This window comes from Rutidosis leptorrhynchoides, chromosome 5 (genome assembly GCF_046630445.1).
Source record: "Rutidosis leptorrhynchoides isolate AG116_Rl617_1_P2 chromosome 5, CSIRO_AGI_Rlap_v1, whole genome shotgun sequence".
NCBI classification, from domain to species: domain Eukaryota; kingdom Viridiplantae; phylum Streptophyta; class Magnoliopsida; order Asterales; family Asteraceae; genus Rutidosis; species Rutidosis leptorrhynchoides.
Window position 1 is genome coordinate 344940923 of NC_092337.1, and position 22912 is coordinate 344963834.

Genomic DNA, 22912 nt, shown 5'->3' on the forward strand with positions numbered 1-22912 from the left:
AGCACTATTGTGATGGGGTACTATGGAAGGAAACGTTAAGCTTTGAGAATTGGGTGTTCGTGAATATTAACTTTTAGAATGTATTACTATTTTATCAATGTGCAAATCTTGTGGTTCGACTTACATTTACTCACTTACTTATTTAAACCTATGATTTCACCAACGTTTTTGTTGACAGATTCCCTATGTTTTTCCCAGGTCCTTGATCATTAGGTGATACATGCTTCCGCACATTCTTTTTGATACTTGCTTTGGATGTCGAGTATACTTGCATATGTGGAGCGTCTTTTGACTACTTTAAACTGTGTCACACGTGTTTCATTTGTACTTGAAACATCGTTATGTACTAGTTATGGAAACTACTTTTGTAAACTTTGAAACTTCCACACTTATGAAATGAATGCGACATATTTTCGGTCAAACTTTGTCTTAAAGACTTATGACCATGTAATGTGACCTACGTAGATGGCCCCGTCAAACTTGATTTGGTCGGGTCGCTACAGATGGTATCAGAGCATTGGTTGTAGGGATTTAGAGTTCATTGGTGTCGACCCCGAGTCATAGGGTACATTGGTGAGTCTAGACTACAACCGGCATATAGACTTGACGTAGGAATTACTTGACTACTTATGCATTTATACTCGAACTCTCCTACTCATATCTATTCTTATTCTACCTTAATCTCACGTTGACTAATTTGATTGACACGCCACCTTGACTATATGAAGTAATGTCGAATGCACATATGAATTAGGGTAATATAATTTCCGGGATTATATTACGGTGACTCATATGAACGTTCCGACATTATGACATAAAGAATTTAAGGAGAGTCAAGGAAAATTTTCTCTCTATCTTTATTCCATATCACGGTTAGTATTATTCAGAATACTAACCAACGGTATTCTTTTGTTTTGAAGGAACAATGCCTCCTCGCTGTGTGTCACGCCGTGAAACTCCCGAACAAGCACTACAACGAATGGTGGCCACCGCCGTAGAGGTGGCCACCGCCGTAGAGGCGGCCATGGCCGGTCACTCCTCCTCCAACAACAACAACAATCAAGGGGCCGGTAACTCAAGCGAAGGGTGCTCCTACAAAGCTTTTATGGGGTGAAAACCTCACACTTATGATGGAACCGGGGGACCGGTTACACTCACTCGATGGTTCGAACAAACGGAGGCCGTCTTTAGCATAAGCGGTTGTCAGGACCAAGATAAGGTCAAGTACTCCACCCACACTCTCACCGGCGTCGCTCTTACATGGTGGAACACCTATGTACAATCGGTGGGTACCGATGAAGCTCATGCCCTCTCTTGGGCCGATTTAAGGGAAAAGATGATTGTTGAATATTTCCCTCGCGAAGAAACCCGAAAGCTCAAACAAGAGCTAAGAACTTTGAAGGCGGTCGAAAATGATCTCAAGGCCTACAATCAACGATTCGCTGAGCTATCCTTGATGTGTCCCAACCTCGTGAACCCTGAATCTCAAAGGGTTGAACTCTATATGGATGGTTTTCCAAAGAGCATCAAACAAGGTGTGATGTCCTCCAAACCCGCTAATCACCAAGCCGCTTTGAACATGGCCCGCCAATTGATTGAAACGGTTGATGAAATCATAATGCCGGCTCCTAAGGCCGAGGACAAATCGGGTGGCAACAAAAGGAAATAGGAAGCCACTCCATCAAGCAACTACAACAACAACACCTTCACCAAAAAGCCTTTCACCAACGACGGCAAGAAAGGTTATGCCGGAACTCAACCTTTTTGCAACAAATGTCACAAGCACCACTCGGGTGAATGCGGCAAGCTAATTTGCCACCGGTACCAAGGAGTTGGTCATAAGGTCAACAATTGCACAAGTGTTGCCCCCGTCGCTCGAAAGGGGCCCAATCCTCTAAAAACGGTCACTTGTTATGAATGTGGCCAAACGGGCCATTATAGGAACGAATGCCCGAAGAAGAAGGCCAACCCCAACACACGCGGCCGAGCCTTCAACATTAACACCGAGGAAGCCCGGGATGACAATGAACTAGTCACGGGTACGTTTCCTCTCAACAACACTTATGTTACTTGTTTATTCGATTCGGGTGCTGATAAGAATTTTGTATCCAAGACTTTGACTCATTCTTTTAGCACTCCACCACTTCCACTAGATACCACTTATACTATTGAAGTGGCCAACGGGAAACTATTGAGTGCCAACACATATTACCGGGGGTGTACGTTAAACATTTTGGGTAATGAGTTTGAAATTAACTTGATACCCATGGAACTAGGAAGCTTCGATGTAATAATCGGTATGAATTGGCTAGCCAAAACGAAATCTCACATTCTTTGTGATCTTAACGCAATCCGAATTCCTATCGAGAATGGTGAACCTTTGATTGTTTATGGTGATAAGAGTTGCACCGGACTCAACCTCGTTTCGTGCATTAAAGTTAGAAAACTACTCCGTAAGGGTTGTTTTGCGATCCTTGCTCACATTAAGAAAGTCGAGTCCGATGAGAAGCATATCGATGATGTGCCAATTGTTAGTGACTTTTCCGATGTATTTCTCGACGAATTGCCGGGTCTTCCACCTCATCGACCAGTTGAATTCCAAATCGATCTTATTCCGGGAGCTGCACCCGTAGCACGTGCACCATATAGACTCGCTCCATCTGAAATGCAAGAATTGCAAAGTCAAATCCAAAAACTACTTGATCGTGGTTTTATCCAACCTAGCCATTCACCTTGGGGCGCTCCGATTTTGTTTGTTAAAAAGAAAGACGGATCCCTACGAAGGTGCATTGATTATCGTGAACTAAATAAATTTACGGTTAAAAACCGATATCCTCTTCCTCGCATCGATGACCTCTTTGATCAACTACAAGGGTCTTGTGTATATTCGAAAATCGATCTCCGCTCGGGTTATCATCAATTAAGGGTTAAGGGGGAAGATGTCTCCAAAACCGCTTTCCAAACTCGTTATGGTAGTTATGAATTCCTTGTCATGCCATTTGGTCTCACTAACGCACCGGCGGTGTTCATGGATCTTATGAACCGCGTGTGCAAACCGTATCTTGACAAATTCGTTATCGTGTTCATCGATGATATTTTGGTTTATTCTAAAAGCGAAGGAGAACACGAGGAACACCTTCGACTTGTGCTTGAACTTTTAAGACAAGAACGACTCTATGCCAAATTCTCCAAGTGTGAATTTTGGTTGAAGGAAGTTCAATTTCTTGGTCATGTTGTAAGTGATCAAGGTATTAAAGTCGATCCATCAAAAATCGAAGCCATTAGTAAATGGGAGACTCCTACTACTCCTACTCACATACGTCAATTCTTGGGTCTCGCCGGATATTATCGTAGATTCATCAAGGATTTCTATTTGGTTGCTCGTCCTCTAACCGCGTTAACTCACAAGGGAAAGAAATTCGTTTGGGCGACCGAACAAGAATTCGCATTTCAAATCTTGAAAACAAAGCTAACCATCGCTCCTATCTTGTCACTTCCCGAAGGCAACGATGATTTTGTTGTGTATTGCGACGCCTCGAAACATGGTTTTGGGTGTGTGTTGATGCAATGAACGAAAGTCATTTCTTATGCTTCTCGACAACTCAAAATTCATGAACGAAACTACACGACACATGATCTCAAACTCGGAGCTGTTGTCTTCGCACTTAAAATGTGGAGACACTATCTTTATGGAACCAAGAGTACTATCTTCACCGATCACAAAAGCCTCCAACACATCTTTGATCAAAAGCAACTAAACATGAGACAACGAAGGTGGATTGAAACCTTAAACGATTACGATTGCGAGCTTCGTTGCCATCCCAGGAAGGCAAACGTAGTAGCCGATGCCTTAAGTCGAAAAGAAAGAGCGGTGCCTCTTCGTGTCCGAGCTTTAAACATCACCATCCACACCAACCTTAATAGCCAAATTCGGGTAGCCCAAGATGAGGCTCTCAAGGATGAAAACGTTTCACACGAGCTCTTGAATATTCTCATCTCTAGATTCAAAGTTAGGGAGACCGGACTTCGATATTTCGCCGGAAGGATTTGGGTGCCTAGATATGGGGACCTACGAAGTCTTATTTTAGATGAAGCCCATAAGTCACGATACTCGATTCACCCCGGTGCCAATTGTAGTGACCCGAACTTTTCCATGTTTATATATATTAATTGAGATTGATATTTACATGACTAAATGTTTCCAACGTGTTAAGCAATCAAACTTGTTAAGACTTGATTAAATGAAATAAGTTTCATATAGACAATTGATCACCCAAGTTGACCGGCGATTCACGAACGTTACAAATTTGTAAAAACTACATGTTGTGGTATATATAGACATATATATATGGTTGACATGAGATTATGATGAGTAAGTATCTATACAAATATATTAACAATGTGTGATATACATAAGAAATGAGATTACTAAGTTAAGAAACTCGAAATGATATATATAACGATTATCGTTATGATAACATCTACTAAATACATATGTATCATATTAAGATATTGATACACTATATTTAACATGATAAAATGATATTTAAATATATCATTAAGTGTGTTAACAATGAACTACATATGTAAAAACAAGACTACTAACTCAAGAATTACGAAACGAGACTTATATGTAACGATTATCGTTGTAACGATATTTTAATGTATATATCATATTAAGAGATATTCATACATCATAATATCATGATAACATAATAATTTAACATCTCATTTGATATAATAAACAATGGGTTAACAACATTTAACAAGATCGTTAACCTAAAGGTTTCAAAACAACATTTACATGTAACGACTAACGATGACTTAACGACTCAGTTAAAATGTATATACATATAGTGTTTTAATATGTATTCATACACTTTTGAAAGACTTCAAGACACATATCAAAGTACTTCTACTTAACAAAAATGCTTACAATTACATCCTCGTTCAGTTTCATCAACAATTCTACTTGTATGCACCCGTATTCGTACTCGTACAATACACAGCTTTTAGATGTATGTACTATTGGTATATACACTCCAATGATCAGCTCTTAGCAGCCCATGTGAGTCACCTAATACATGTGGGAACCATCATTTGGAAACTAGCATGAAATATCTCATAAAATTACAAAAATATTAGTAATCATTCATGACTTATTTACATGAAAACAAAATTACATATCCTTTATATCTAATCCATATACCAACGACCAAAAACATCTAAAAACACTTTCATTCTTCAATTTTATTCATCTAATTGATCTCTCTCAAGTTCCATCTTCAAGTTCTAAGTGTTCTTCATAAATTCCATAAGTATAGTTTCATAAAAATCAAGAATACTTCCAAGTTTGCAAGTCTACTTCCAAGCTTTCTAATCCATTCCAAGTAATCATATAAGATCAAGGAACCTTTGTTATTTATAGTTGGTTATCTTTCTAATTCAAGGTAATATTCATATTCAAACTTTGATTCAATTTCTACAACTATAACAATCTTATTTCGAGTGAAAATCTTACTTGAACTGTTTTCGTGTCATGATTCTGCTTCAAGAACTTTCAAGCCATCCAAGGATCCTTTGAAGCTAGATCCATTTTTCTCATTTCCAATAGTTTTATCCAGAAAACTTGAGGTAGTAATGATGTTCATAACATCATTCGATTCATACATATAAAGCTATCTTATTCGAAGGTTTAAACTTGTAATCACTAGAACATAGTTTAGTTAATTCTAAACTTGTTCGCAAACAAAAGTTAATCCTTCTAACTTGACTTTTAAAATCAACTAAACACATGTTCTATATCTATATGATATTCTAACTTAATGATTTAAAATCGGGAAACACGATGAACACCATAAAATCGGATATACGCCGTCGTAGTGAAACCGGGGGCTATTTTGGTTTGGATAATTAAAAACTATGATAAACTTTGATTCAAAAGTTGTTCTTCTGGGAAAATGATTTTTCATATGAACATGAAACTATATCCAAAAATCAAGGTTAAACTCAAAGTGGAAGTATGTTTTCTAAAATGGTCATCTAGACGTCGTTCTTTCGACTGAAATGACTACCTTTACAAAAATGACTTGTAACTTATATTTCTGACTATAAACCTATACTTTTTCTGTTTATATTCATAAAATAGAGTTCAATATGAAACCATAGCAATTCGATTCACTCAAAACGGATTTAAAATGAAGAAGTTATGGGTAAAACAAGATTGGATATTTTTGATCTTTTTAGCTACGGGAAATGTTTAACAAATCTATACAAATCATATCTTAGCTAACTTATATTGTATTATACATGTATTCTAATATATTATGTAATCTTGGGATACCATAGACACGTATGCAAATGTTTTGACATATCATATCGACCCATGTATATATATTAATTGGAACAACCATAGACACTCTATATGCAGTAATGTTGGAGTTAGCTATACAGGGTTGAGGTTGATTCCAAAAATATATATACTTTGAGTTGTGATCTAGCCTGAGACGTGTTTACACTAGGTCGTGGATTGATTCAAGATAATATATATATCGATTTATTTCTGTACATCTAACTGTGGATAACTAGTTGTAGGTTATTAACGAGGACAGCTGACTTAATACACTCAAATCTTTAAAACATAATAAAAATGGTTGTAATTATATTTTGATCATACTTTGATATATATGTACATATTTGTATAGGTTCATGAATCGATCCGTGGCCAAGTCTTATTTCCGAGGAAGGAAATATCTGTGAAAGTGAGTTATAGTCCCACTTTTAAAATCTAATATTTTTGGGATGAGAATACATGCAGGTTTTATAAATGATTTATAAAATAGACACAAGTACGTGAAACTACATTCTATGGTTGAATTATCGAAATCGAATATGCCCCTTTTTATTAAGTATGGTAATCTAAGAATTAGGGAACAGACACCCTAATTGACGCGAATCCTAAAGATAGATCTATTGGGCCTAACAAACCCCATCTAAAGTACCGGATGCTTTAGTACTTTGAAATTTATATCATATCCGAAGGGTGTCCCGGAATGATGGGGATATTCTTATATATGCATCTTGTTAATGTCAGTTACCAGGTGTTCACCATATGAATGATTTTTATCTCTATGTATGGGATGTGTATTGAAATATGAAATCTTATGGTCTATTGTTACGATTTGATATATATAGGTTAAACCTATAACTCACCAACATTTTTGTTGACGTTTAAAGCATGTTTATTCTCAGGTGAATATTAAGAGCTTCCGCTGTTGCATACTAAAATAAGGACAAGATTTGGAGTCCATTTTTGTATGATATTGTGTAAAAACTGCATTCAAGAAACATATGTCGATGTAATATATTTCTATTGTAAACTATTATGTAATGGTCGTGTGTAAATAGTATATTTTAGATTATTATTATTTGATAATCTACGTAATATTTTTAAAAGCTTTATTGATAAAATAAAGGTTATGGTTGTTTTAAAAATGAATGCAGTCTTTGAAAAACGTCTCATATAGAGGTCAAAACCTCGCAACGAAATCAATTAATATGGAACGTTTATAATCAATATGAACGGGACATTTCAGTTGGTATCCGAGCGTTGGTCTTAGAGAACCAGAAAATTTGCATTAGTGTGTCTTATCAAGTTTGTTAGGATGCATTAGTGAGTCTGGAGTTCGACCAGTGAGTCTGGACTTCGGCCGTGTTTTCTTTAAAAATGATTGCTTAACATTTTTGTTGGAAACTATATATTATTAACATGTAAATATTATGTGATATATTAATCTCTTAACATGTTTGATATTGTGTGATAGATGTCTACCTCTAGCACAAATCCCATTAACTCACCTAATAATAACGAAGATTCGAATATATATTGGCAAGATTCACAAGTTCCCGAAGAACCGGAAGAAGAGGAAACGGAAACCGGAAGAAGAGGAATCGGAAGAAGAGGAACCAGAAGAAGAGGAACCGGAAGAAGAAGAGGTTCTGGAGGGGGAAGAGTAGGAACCACAGAAAACCGGTCAAATAAAATAAAATCCTCAACCAATGGACCAAAGTTAATAATGGTCAATGGTGTTTCTGCTAAGGAAGCAAAATATTGGGAAAATTACCAATTTTCCGCTGAATCGGATCTCGATGAGGATTCCGATGATGTTATAGAAATTACCCTGACCCAATTTAATGAGGCAAAAGAAAATAATAAGGGAAAAGGCATCAAAATAGAGAAATCTGATTCCGACCCCGATGAACTTTATATGTACCGTCAACACCCGTATTTTTAATATCGTGATAATAACCCGGGAACCTCTAAACCACCAGGTTTTTCTAAACCAATGTGGAAAACGAAGGCTCGTATTAGAGGAACATCATATGTCCCTAGAAAATTAGGAAAAAGAACCAAGTCCGAAGAAGAAGAAACTAGTGATTCAGATTAGAGGGGTGTGAGCATGTTGTGTAATAAATGTATTGTAGTGTGCTTGTACTTTTATGTTCTATGTAAAAATTGCTTGTATTGTTTGTTATTACGAATCTAATCCTTGTCTATTTTACAGTATAAAAACAAAATGGACATTAAGGGTAGAAAACCGAATATTTTAGAAGACCTACCAGAGGATATGATTGAGGAAATCTTGTCTAGAGTCGGTCAGAATTCATCAGCACATTTAGTTATGGCGAAATTAACTTGTCAAACATTTGAAAGACTTTCCAGAAATGCCTTAGTTTATAAAAAGCTTTCCTTTGATAGGTGGGGTATATCACATTGGGGAGACTTTAAGTTACGCCGTGTTTTCTTTAAAGCGTTAAATGCGGGGAACCCAAATGCAATTTTACGCTACGGGTTAAGAACCTATTTTGACTCAACATATCCCAACATAGGATTTCGTGAATTAGAAAGAGCTTCTAACATGCAACATAAATAAGCATGTTATGCTTACGGGTTAGTGATGTTCGCTTCTTACCAAAGTGAGAAAAAGAACATCGGATTGCAGCTTTTAAATAAAACTTTCCTACAAGTGACGGATTCAGTAGTTGGGATGAGAAACAAGGTTTTTAGATTATTACAGGGCTGTTGGACATTACGAAACCCTCGTCCTTTTGACGACATTACAACATGCTGCCTAGCCAATGGTCATAACGGTTATTTTCCACAAGACCAAGGATGGGAAGTCGTCTTAGTAAAACCAGAATGCATGACTTGTTTCTGGACTTATGAATTACGTATCTTTATTTCCTTTACTAAACAACTTGCGTATTAACTAGATTTATCTTCAAAACTGTCCTGTATCATAGTGTACTATATTTCATGTTATATGTAATATAGCGAAGTTGTAAGTTTGAAGAATATTTGTATGTGATATATTATTATAATCAGTTTTTCATATGGAATTGTAGTAGTTGAATTATATATTAGCTACAAAGTATGAACTTAACGGGTAGGTAGTACCCGAATTTAAACTTATAAAATGCTAATATGAAGAAAAAGCTTTTATAAATGAGTTCATATTATGCTACGAGATACTATTGACTACTCTTAATATTCTGTATGATTAAATTGTTTCATTTGACTATTTTGAAGGAAATGGCACCGACTACTCGACACACCTTGAATATGAGCGAAGAGGAATTTCGTACCTTTCTTGCTTCAAACATAGCCGCAGTACAGGCTGCGCTACATATCAACAATAACTCTGAATCTAGCAATACAGCTAACGGCGCAAGAAATCGTGTAGGATGCTCCTACAAGGAATTCACTACCTGCAAACCTTCAGAATTTGATGGGATCGAAGGACCAATCGGATTGAAACAGTGGACTGAGAAAGTTGAATCGGTGTTTTCCATAAGTAAGTGTGCTGAAGGAGACAAAGTGAAGTACGCTACGCATACCTTCACAGGTATTGCGTTAACATGGTGGAATACTTATCTAGAGCAAGTGGGACAAGATGCTGCTTACGCGCTACCGTGGTCAGCATTCAAGCACTTGATGAACGAGAAGTACCATCCCAGAACCGAGGAAAATAAGCTCAAGTCAGAACTTAGAGGGTTACGAACACAGGGATTTGATATTACTTCGTACAAAAGACGATTCACAGATTTGTGCCTATTGTGTCCGAGAGCGTTCGAAGATGAGGAAGAGAAGATCGACGCATTTGTGAAAGGGTTACCGAAGAGAATCCAAGAAGATATAAGTTCACACGAGCCTGCCTCCATACAAAAGGCATGTAGAATGGCTCACAAACTAGTGAACCAGATTGAGGGAAGAATTAAAGAACATGCAGCCGAAGAGGCCAACGTGAAGCCAGTTAAAAGAAAGTGGGAGGAAAACGGTGATAAGAGTCACCAATACAACAACAACTATCCCAACAATCGCAACTACAACAAACGGCACAACAACAACAACAACAACAACAACAACAACAACAACAACAACTACAACAATCATCCCAACAACAATAACAACAACAATAACACCAACAACTACAACAATCATCCCAACAACAATAACAACTGCAACAACAACAACAATCATCCCAATGGTGTGAAAAGTATCACTCGGGATTCTGCACCAAATTTTGCAACAAGTGTAAAAGAAATGGTCATAGCGCGGCGAAGTGTGAGGTCTACGGACCAGGGGTTAACAGAACGAAAGGAACAAATGGTGTCGGAACGAGTAATGGCGGAGCAAGTAGTGTCGGAGCAAGTTATGCCAATGTAGTTTGTTATAAATGTGGAAAACTGGGCCACATTATTAGAAATTGCCCGAACCAGGAGAACACGAATGGACAAGGCCGCGAAAGAGTTTTCAATATTAATGCGGCAGAGGCATAGGAAGACCCGGAACTTGTTACGGGTACGTTTCTTATTGACAATAAATCTGCTTACGTTTTATTTGATTCGGGTGTGAATAGAAGCTATATGAGTAGAGATTTTTGTGCTAAATTAAGTTGTCCATTGACGCCGTTGGATAGTAAATTTTTACTCGAATTAGCAAATGGTAAATTAATTTCAGCAGATTATATATGCCGGAATCGAGAAATTAAACTGGGTAGCGAAATATTTAAGATTGATTTGATACCAGTAGAGTTAGGGAGTTTTGATGTAATAGTTGGCATGGGCTGGCTGAAGGAGATGAAAGCAGAGATCGTATGTTACAAAAATGCAATTCGCATTGTACGAGAAGAAGGAGAACCCTTAATGGTGTACGGAGAAAAGGGAAACACGAAGCTACATCTTATTAGTAATTTGAAGGCACAAAAACTAATAAGAAAAGGTTGCTATGTTGTTCTAGCACACGTCGAGAAAGTACAAACTGAAGAAAAGAGCATCAATGATGTTCCCGTCGCAAAAGAATTTCCCGATGTATTTCCGAAAGAATTACCGGGACTACCTCCACATCGATCTGTTGAATTTCAAATAGATCTTGTACCAGGAGCTGCACCAATAGCTCGTGCTCCTTACAGACTCGCACCCAGCGAGATGAAAGAACTGCAAAGCCAACTGCAAGAACTATTAGAGTGTGGTTTCATTCGATCAAGCACATCACCATGGGGAGCTCCTGTTTTGTTTGTCAAGAAGAAGGATGGTACATTTAGGTTGTGTATTGACTACAGAGAGTTGAATAAACTTACCATCAAAAACCGTTATCCACTGCCGAGAATTGACGACTTATTTGATCAACTACAAGGCTCGTCGGTTTATTCGAAAATTGATTTACGTTCTGGATATCATCAAATGCGAGTAAAGGAGGATGATATTCCAAAAACTGCTTTTAGGACGCGTTATGGTCATTACGAGTTTATGGTTATGCCGTTTGGATTGACTAACGCACCAGCTGTGTTCATGGACCTTATGAACCGAGTGTGTGGGCCATATCTTGACAAGTTTGTCATTGTTTTCATCGATGACATACTTATTAACTCAAAGAATGATCAAGAGCACGAAGAACATTTGAGAAAAATGCTAGAAGTATTGAGGAAAGAAAAACTGTACGCTAAGTTTAAAGTGTGCATTTTGGTTGGAAGAAGTTCAATTCCTCGGTCACATAGTGAACAAAGAAGGTATCCAGGTGGACCCGGCAAAGATCGAAACCGTTGAAAAGTGGGAAACCCCAAAAACTCCGAAGCATATATGTCAATTTTTAGGATTGGCTGGTTACTACAGAAGATTCATCCAAGATTTCTCCAAAATAGCAAAACCCTTGACTGCATTAACGCATAAAGGGAAGAAATTTGAATGGAAGGATGAACAAGAGAAGGCGTTTAAGTTATTGAAGAAAAAGCTAACTACAGCACCTATATTATCATTGCCTCAAGGGAATGATGATTTTGTGATTTATTGTGACGCATCAAAGCAAGGTCTCGGTTGTGTATTAATGCAACGAACGAAGGTGATTGCTTATGCGTCTAGACAATTGAAGATTCACGAGCAAAATTATACGACTCACGATTTGGAATTGGGTGCTATTGTTTTTGCATTAAAGACTTGGAGGCACTATTTATATGGGGTCAAAAGTATTATATATACCGACCACAAAAGTCTCCAACATATATTTAATCAGAAGCAACTGAATATGAGACAACGCAGGTGGATTGAACTATTGAATGATTATGATTTTGAGATTCGATACCACCCAGGGAAGGTGAATGTGGTAGCTGACACTTTGAGTAGAAAGGACAGAGAACCTATACGGGTAAAAGCTATGAATATAATTATTCGTACTAACCTTACTACTCAAATAAAGGAGGCGCAACAGGGGGTTGTAAAAGAAGGAAAGTTGAAGAATGAGATACCCAAAGGATTAGAGAAACATCTTAATATTCGGGAAGACGGAACCTGATATAGGGCTGATAGAATTTGGGTACCAAGGTTTGGAGATGTGAGAGAAATGGTACTTAAGGAAGCACATAAAACCAGATATTCATTACATCCCGGTGCGGGGAAGATATATAAAGATCTCAAGAAACACTTTTGGTGGCCGGGTATGAAAGGTGAATATCAGAAACCATCAGGTCTACTACAACATCAGCTTAAAGATCTCAATATGTAGGAGAATGTTTGACGTGTTCTAAGGTCAAAGGTGAATATCAGAAACCATCAGGTCTACTACAACAACCTAAAATCCCGGAATGGAAATGGGAAAACATTACCATGGATTTCATTACTAAATTGCCAAGGACTGCAAGTGGTTATGATACTATTTGGGTAATAGTTGGTCGTCTCACCAAGTCAGCACACTTCCTGCCAATGAGAGAAGATGACAAAATGGAGAAGTTGGCGCGATTGTATTTGAAGGAGGTTGTCTCCAGACATGGAATACCCGTCTCTATTATCTCTGATAGGGATGGTAGATTTGTTTCAAGGTTCTGGCAGACATTGCAACAAGCATTGGGGACTCGTCTAGACATGAGTACTGCCTATCATCCACAAACTGATGGGCAGAGCGAAAGGACGATACAAATGCTTGAAGACATGCTACGAGCATGTGTTATTGATTTCGGAAACAGTTAGGATCGACACCTACCGTTAGCAGAATTTTCCTACAACAACAGTTATCATTCTAGTATTGAGATGGCGCCGTTTGAGGCACTTTATGGTAGAAAGTACAGGTCTCCGATTTGTTGGAATGAAGTGGGGGATAGACAGATTATGGGTCCGGAGATAATACAAGAAACTACCGAGAAAATCATCCAAATTCAACAACGATTGAAAACCGCCCAGAGTCGACAAAAGAGCTACGCGGACAGTAAAAGAAAAAATATAGAGTTTGAAATTAGAGAAATGGTCATGCTTAAGGTTTCACCTTGAAAAGGCGTTGTTTGATTTGGTAAACGGGGGAAACTAAATCCAAGGTACATTGGACCATTCAAGATTATAGATTGTGTCGGACCAGTAGCTTACCAACTGGAGCTACCTCAACAACTCGTGGCTGTACATAACACTTTCCACGTCTCGAATTTGAAGAAATGTTTTGCTAAAGAAGATCTCACTATTCCGTTGGATGAAATCCAAATCAATGAAAAACTTCAATTCATTGAAGAACCCGTCAAAATAATGGATCGTGAGGTTAAGAGACTTAAGCAAAACAAGATACCGATTGTTAAGGTTTGATGGAATGCTCGTATAGGACCCGAGTTTACCTGGGAGCATGAAGATCAGATGAAGAAGAAATACCCGCATCTAATTCCAGAAGATTCATCAACACCTTCAACAGCTTAAAATTTCGGGACGAAATTTATTTAACGGGTAGGTACTGTAGTGACCCGAACTTTTCCATGTTTATATATATTAATTGAGATTGATATTTACATGACTAAATGTTTCCAACATATTAAGCAATCAAACTTGTTAAGACTTGATTAAATGAAATAAGTTTCATATAGACAATTGATCACCCAAGTTGACCGGCGATTCACGAACGTTACAAATTTGTAAAACTACATGTTGTGGTATATATAGACATATATATATGGTTGACATGAGATTATGATGAGTAAGTATCTATACAAATATATTAACAATGTGTGATATACATAAGAAATGAGATTACTAAGTTAAGAAACTCGAAATGATATATATAACGATTATCGTTATGATAACATCTACTAAATACATATGTATCATATTAAGATATTGATACACTATATTTAACATGATAAAATGATATTTAAATATATCATTAAGTGTGTTAACAATGAACTACATATGTAAAAACAAGACTACTAACTCAAGAATTACGAAACGAGACTTATATGTAACGATTATCGTTGTAACGATATTTTAATGTATATATCATATTAAGAGATATTCATACATCATAATATCATGATAACATAATAATTTAACATCTCATTCGATATAATAAACAATGGGTTAACAACATTTAACAAGATCGTTAACCTAAAGGTTTCAAAACAACATTTACATGTAACAACTAACGATGACTTAACGACTCAGTTAAAATGTATATACATATAGTGTTTTAATATGTATTCATACACTTTTGAAAGACTTCAAGACACATATCAAAGTACTTCTACTTAACAAAAATTCTTACAATTACATCCTCGTTCAGTTTCATCAACAATTCTACTCGTATGCACCCGTATTCGTACTCGTACAAAACACATCTTTTAGATGTATGTACTATTGGTATATACACTCAAATGATCAGCTCTTAGCAGCCCATGTGAGTCACTTAACACATGTGGGAACCAACATTTGGAAACTAGCATGAAATATCTCATAAAATTACAAAAATATTAGTAATCATTCATGACTTATTTACATGAAAACAAAATTACATATCCTTTATATCTAATCCATATACCAACGACCAAAAACACCTAAAAACACTTTCATTCTTCAATTTTCTTCATCTAATTGATCTCTCTCAAGTTCCATCTTCAAGTTCTAAGTGTTCTTCATAAATTCCATAAGTATAGTTTCATAAAAATCAAGAATACTTCCAAGTTTGCAAGTCTACTTCCAAGCTTTCTAATCCATTCCAAGTAATCATCTAAGATCAAGGAACCTTTGTTATTTACAGTAGGTTATATTTCTAATTCAAGGTAATATTCATATTCAAACTTTGATTCAATTTTTACAACTATAACAATCTTATTTCGAGTGAAAATCTTACTTGAACTGTTTTCGTGTCATGATTCTGCTTCAAGAACTTTCAAGCTATCCAAGGATCCTTTGAAGCTAGATCCATTTTTATCATTTCTAGTAGTTTTATCCAGAAAACTTGAGGTAGTAATGATGTTCATAACATCATTCGATTCATACATATAAAGCTATCTTATTCGAAGGTTTAAACTTGTAATCACTAGAACATAGTTTAGTTAATTCTAAACTTGTTCGCAAACAAAAGTTAATCCTTCTAACTTGACTTTTAAAATCAACTAAACACATGTTCTATATCTATATGATATGCTAACTTAATGATTTAAAACCGGAAAACACGGTGAACACCATAAAATCGGATATACGCCGTCGTAGTGAAACCGGGGGCTGTTTTGGTTTGGATAATTAAAAACTATGATAAACTTTGATTTCAAAGTTGTTCTTCTGGGAAAATGATTTTTCATATGAACATGAAACTATATCCAAAAATCAAGATTAAACTCAAAGTGGAAGTATGTTTTCTAAAATGGTCATCTAGACGTCGTTCTTTCGACTGAAATGACTACCTTTACAAAAACGACTTGTAACTTATATTTCTGACTATAAACCTATACTTTTTCTATTTAGATTCATAAAATAGAGTTCAATATGAAACCATAGCAATTCGATTCACTCAAAACGGTTTTAAAATGAAGAAGTTATGGGTAAAACAAAATTGGATATTTTTGATCTTTTTATCTACGGGAAATGTTTAACAAATCTATACAAATCATATCTTAGCTAACTTATATTGTATTATACATGTATTCTAATATATTATGTAATCTTGGGATACCATAGACACGTATGCAAATGTTTTGACATATCATATCGACCCATGTATATATATTATTTGGAACAACCATAGACACTCTATATGCAGTAATGTTGGAGTTAGCTATACAGGGTTGAGGTTGATTCCAAAAATATATATACTTTGAGTTGTGATCTAGCCTGAGAAGTGTATACACTGGGTCGTGGATTGATTCAAGATAATATATATCGATTTATTTCTGTACATCTAACTGTGGACAACTAGTTGTAGGTTATTAACGAGGACAGCTGACTTAATACACTCAAATCTTTAAAACATAATAAAAATGGTTGTAATTATATTTTGATCATACTTTGATATATATGTACATATTTGTATAGGTTCGTGAATCGATCCGTGGCCAAGTCTTATTTTCGAGGAAGGAAATATCTGTGAAAGTGAGTTATAGTCCCACTTTTAAAATCTAATATTTTTGGGATGAGAATACATGCTGGTTTTATAAATGATTTACAAAATAGACACAAGTATGTGAAACTACATTCTATGGTTGAATTATTGAAATCGAATATGCCCCTTTTTATTAAGTCTGGTAATCTAAGAATTAGGGAACAGACACCCTAATTGACGCGAATCCTAAAGATAGATCTATTGGGCCTAACAAACCCCATCCAAAGTACCGGATGCTTTAGTACTTCGAAATTTATATCATATCCGAAGGGTGTCCCGAAATGATGGGGATATTCTTATATATGCATCTTGTTAATGTCGGTTACCAGGTGTTCACCATATGAATGATTTTTATCTCTATGTATGGGATGTGTATTGAAATATGAAATCTTGTGGTCTATTGTTACGATTTGATATATATAGGTTAAACCTATAACTCACCAACATTTTTGTTGACGTTTAAAGCATGTTTATTCTCAGGTGAATATTAAGAGCTTCCGCTGTTGCATACTAAAATAAGGACAAGATTTGGAGTTCATGTTTGTATGATATTGTGTAAAAACTGCATTCAAGAAACATATGTTGATGTAATATATTTCTATTGTAAACCATTATATAATGGTCGTGTGTAAACAGTATATTTTAGATTATTATTATTTGATAATCTACGTAATGTTTTTAAAAGCTTTATTGATAAAATAAAGGTTATGGTTGTTTTAAAAATGAATGCTGTAGTGACCCCAACTTTTTCATGTTTATATATATTAAATGAAATTGTTATTTACATGATTAAGTGTTTCCAACATGTTAAGCAATCAAACTTGTTAAGACTTGATTAATTGAAATAGGTTTCATATAGACAATTGACCACCCAAGTTGACCGGTGATTCACGAACGTTAAAACTTGTAAAAACTATACGATGACATATATATGGTTATATATATAGTTAATATGATTTTATTATAAGTATGTATCTCATTAGGTATTTTAACAATGAGTTATATACATAAAAATGAGACTATTAATTTAAGATACTCGAAAACGATATATATAACGATTATCGTTATAACAACGTCTTACTAGGTACATATGAATCATATTAAGATATTGATACACTTGGTTAATTATGTTAAATGATAAGTAAATATATTATTAAGTGTATTAACAATGAAATACATATGTAAAAATAAGACTACTAACTTAATGATTTCGAAGCGAGACATATATGTAACGATTATCGTTGTAACGGCATTTAACTGTATATATATCATACTAAGATATATTATATATCATAATATCATAATAATATAACAATTTAACATCTCATTTGTTATAATAAACAACGGGTTAACAACATTCAACAAGATCGTTAACCTAAAGGTTTCAAAACAACATTTACATGTAACGACTAACGATGACTTAACGACTCAGTTAAAATGTATATACATGTAGTGTTTTAATATGTATTCATACACTTTTGAAAGACTTCAAGACACTTATCAAAATACTTCTACTTAACAAAAATGCTTACAATTACATCCTCGTTCAGTTTTATCAACAATTCTACTCGTATGCACCCGTATTCGTACTCGTACAATACACAACTTTTAGATGTATGTACTATTGGTATATACACTCCAATGATCAGCTCTTAGCAGCCCATGTGAGTCACCTAACACATGTGGGAACCATCATTTGGCAACTAGCATGAAATATCTCATAAAATTACAAAAATATGAGTAATCATTCATGACTTATTTACATGAAAACAAAATTACATATCCTTTATATCTAATCCATACACCAACGACCAAAAACACCTACAAACACTTTCATTCTTCAATTTTATTCATCTAATTGATCTCTCTCAAGTTCTATCTTCAAGTTCTTAGTGTTCTTCATAAATTCCAAAAGTTCTAGTTTCATAAAATCAAGAATACTTCCAAGATTGCAAGTTTACTTCCAAGTTTTCTAAATCCATTCCAAGTAATCATCCAAGATCAAGAAACCTTTGTTAATTACAGTAGGTTATCTTTCTAATACAAGGTAATAATCATATTCAAACTTTAATTCAATTTCTATAACTATAACAATCTTATTTCGAGTGGAAATCTTACTTGAAATTGTTTTCGTGTCATGATTCTGCTTCAAGAACTTTCAAGCCATCCAAGGATCCTTTGAAGCTAGATCTATTTTTCTCATTTCCAGTAGGTTTATCCAAGGAACTTGAGGTAGTAATTATGTTCATAACATCATTCAATTCATACATATAAAGCTATCTTATTCGAAGGTTTAAACTTGTAATCACTAGAACATAGTTTAGTTAATTCTAAACTTGTTCACAAATAAACGTTAATCCTTCTAACTTGACTTTTAAAATCAACTAAACACATGTTCTATATCTATAAGATATGCTAACTTAATGATTTAAAACCTGGAAATACGAAAAACACCGTAAAACCGGATTTACGCCGTCGTAGTAACACCGCGGGCTGTTTTGGGTTAGTTAATTAAAAACTATGATAAACTTTGATTTAAAAGTTGTTATTCTGGGAAAATTATTTTTATTATGAACATGAAACTATATCCAAAAATTATGGTTAAACTCAAAGTGGAAGTATGTTTTCTAAAATGGTCATCTAGACGTCGTTCTTTCGACTGAAATGACTACCTTTACAAAAACGACTTGTAACTTATTTTTCCGACTATAAACCTATAATTTTTCTCTTTAGATTCATAAAATAGAGTTCAATATGAAACCATAGCAATTTTATTCACTCAAAACGGATTTAAAATGAAGAAGTTATGGGTAAAACAAGATTGGATAATTTTTCTCATTTTAGCTACGTGAAAATTGGTAACAAATCTATTCCAACCATAACTTAATCAACTTGTATTGTATATTATGTAATCTTGAGATACCATAGACACGTATACAATGTTTCGACCTATCATGTCGACACATCTATATATGTTTCGGAACAACCATAGACACTCTATATGTGAATGTTGGAGTTAGCTATACAGGGTTGAGGTTGATTCCAAAATATATATAGTTTGAGTTGTGATCAATACTGAGATACGTATACACTGGGTCGTGGATTGATTCAAGATAATATTTATCGATTTATTTCTGTACATCTAACTGTGGACAACTAGTTGTAGGTTACTAACGAGGACAGCTGACTTAATAAACTTAAAACATCAAAATATATTAAAAGTGTTGTAAATATATTTTGAACATACTTTGATATATATGTATATATTGTTATAGGTTCGTGAATCAACCAGTGGCCAAGTCTTACTTCCCGACGAAGTAAAAATCTGTGAAAGTGAGTTATAGTCCCACTTTTAAAATCTAATATTTTTAGGATGAGAATACATGCAGGTTTTATAAATGATTTACAAAATAGACACAAGTACGTGAAACTACATTCTATGGTTGAATTATTGAAATCGAATATGCCCCTTTTTATTAAGTCTGGTAATCTAAGAATTAGGGAACAGACACCCTAATTGACGCGAATCCTAAAGATAGATCTATTGGGCCTAACAAACCCCATCCAAAGTACCGGATGCTTTAGTACTTCGAAATTTATATCATATCCGAAGGGTGTCCCGGAATGATGGGGATATTCTTATATATATGCATCTTGTTAATGTCGGTTACCAGGTGTTCACCATATGAATGATTTTTATCTCTATGTATGGGATGTGTATTGAAATATGAAATCTTGTGGTCTATTGTTATGATTTGATATATATAGGTTAAACCTATAACTCACCAACATTTTTGTTGACGTTTAAAGCATGTTTATTCTCAGGTGAATACTAAGAGCTTCCGCTGCTGCATACTAAAATAAGGACAAGATTTGGAGTCCATGTTTGTATGATATTGTGTAAAAACTGCATTCAAGAAACTGATTTCGATGTAACATATTTGTATTGTAAACCATTATGTAATGGTCGTGTGTAAACAGGATATTTTAGATTATCATTATTTGATAATCTATGTAAAGCTTTTTAAACCTTTATTTATGAAATAAAGGTTATGGATTGTTTTAAAAATGAATGCAGTCTTTGAAAAACGTCTCATATAGAGGTCAAAACCTCGCAATGAAATCAATTAATATGGAACGTTTTTAATCAATAAGAACGGGACATTTCAGTTGGTATCTGAGCGTTGGTCTTAGAGAACCAGAATTTTGCATTAGTGTGTCTTATCGAGTTTGTTAGGATGCATTAGTGAGTCTGGACTTCGACCGTGTTTACTTGAAAAATGATTGCTTAACAAATTTTGTTGGAAACTATATATTTTTAACATGTGAATATTATGTGATATATTAATCTCTTAACGCGTTTGATATTATGTGATAGATGTCTACCTCTAGAACAAGTCCCATTGACTCACCTAATAATAATAAAGAGTCAAATGTAAATTGGAATGATTCGTGGACTGATTCACAAGTTCCCGAAGAGGAACCGGAAGAAGAGTCGGAACCGGAAGAAGAATCAGAACCGGAAGAGGAGGAACCGGAGGAGGAAATAGAACCGGTGGGGGAAATAATAAAACGGTTAAGTAAAATAAAATCCTCAACCAACCGACCAAGGTTAATTATGGTCAATGGTGTTTCCACCAAGGAAGCAAAATATTGGGAGGATTACCAATTCTCCGATGAATCGGATTCCGACGAGAATTCCGATGATGTTATAGAAATTACCCCAACTGAATTTAAAAAGGCAAAAGAAAATAATAAGGGAAAGGGCATAAAAATAGATAAATCTAATTCCAACCCCGATGAACTTTATATGTACCGTCAACCCCCGAAGCCCTTAAGTTGTAACAATGACCCGGGAACCTCTAAACCACCAGGTTTTTCTAAACCAATGTGGAAAACGACGGCTCGTATTAGGGGAACATCATATATCCCTAGAAACTTGGCAAAACGAACCAAAACTGAAGAAGAAGAAACGAGCGAGTCGGAATAAGATAGTTGTATTCGTGTGGTGTAATATAGGTAATATAGTGTGCTTATACTTTATGATATATGTAAAAATTGCTTGTATTAATAAGTAATTTTTTTATGAATCTAACTCTTTTCTATTTTACAGTTTAAAAACACAAAATGGATAGACAACCCAATATTTTAAGAGACCTATCCGGAGACATGATTGATGAAATCTTGTCTAGAGTCGGTCAGAATTCCTCGGCACAACTATTTAAGGCGAAATCAGTTTGTAAGACATTCGAAGAACGTTCCAAGAATGTCTTGGTTTATAAGAGACTTTCGTTTGAAAGATGGGGGATATCACATTGGGAAACCCATAAGTTACGATGTGTTTACTTTGACGCATATATTGCGGGGAACCCAAATGCTATTTTACGCAACGGGTTAAGAAATTATTTTGACTCAATGTATCCGAATATAGGACTTCATGATTTAGAAAAAGTGGCTAACATGCAACATAAAGAAGCATGCTATGCTTACGGGTTAGTAATGTTTGCTTCTCACCAAAGTGAGAACAAGAACATCGGGCTACAACTATTAAACAAAACGTTCCCACAAGTAACGGAGTCGGTAATTGGGGTAAGAAATGAGGTTTTTAGATTGTTACGGGACTGTTGGACATTACGTAACCCTCGTCCCTTTGACGACGTTACAACACGCTGTCTTATCAACGGCCATAACGGTTATGTTCCACAAGACCAAGAATGGGAAGTAGTCCTAGTAAAACCAGAATGCATGACTTATTTCTGGACGTATGAATTACGCGTCTTTAACTATCTTGTATCAAAGTTATTGTGTGCTATATTTCATGCTTTATGTAAAATAAGCGGTATTGTAAGTTTGTAAAATATTGTATAAAAGTTTGAACGCGAAATATTATTATAATCAGTTTTTCATATAGAATTGTAGTAGTTGAATTGTATATTAGCTACTAAGTATGAACTTAACGGGTAGGTACTACTCGAATTTAAACTTATAAAACGCTAATATGAAGAAAAAGCTTTT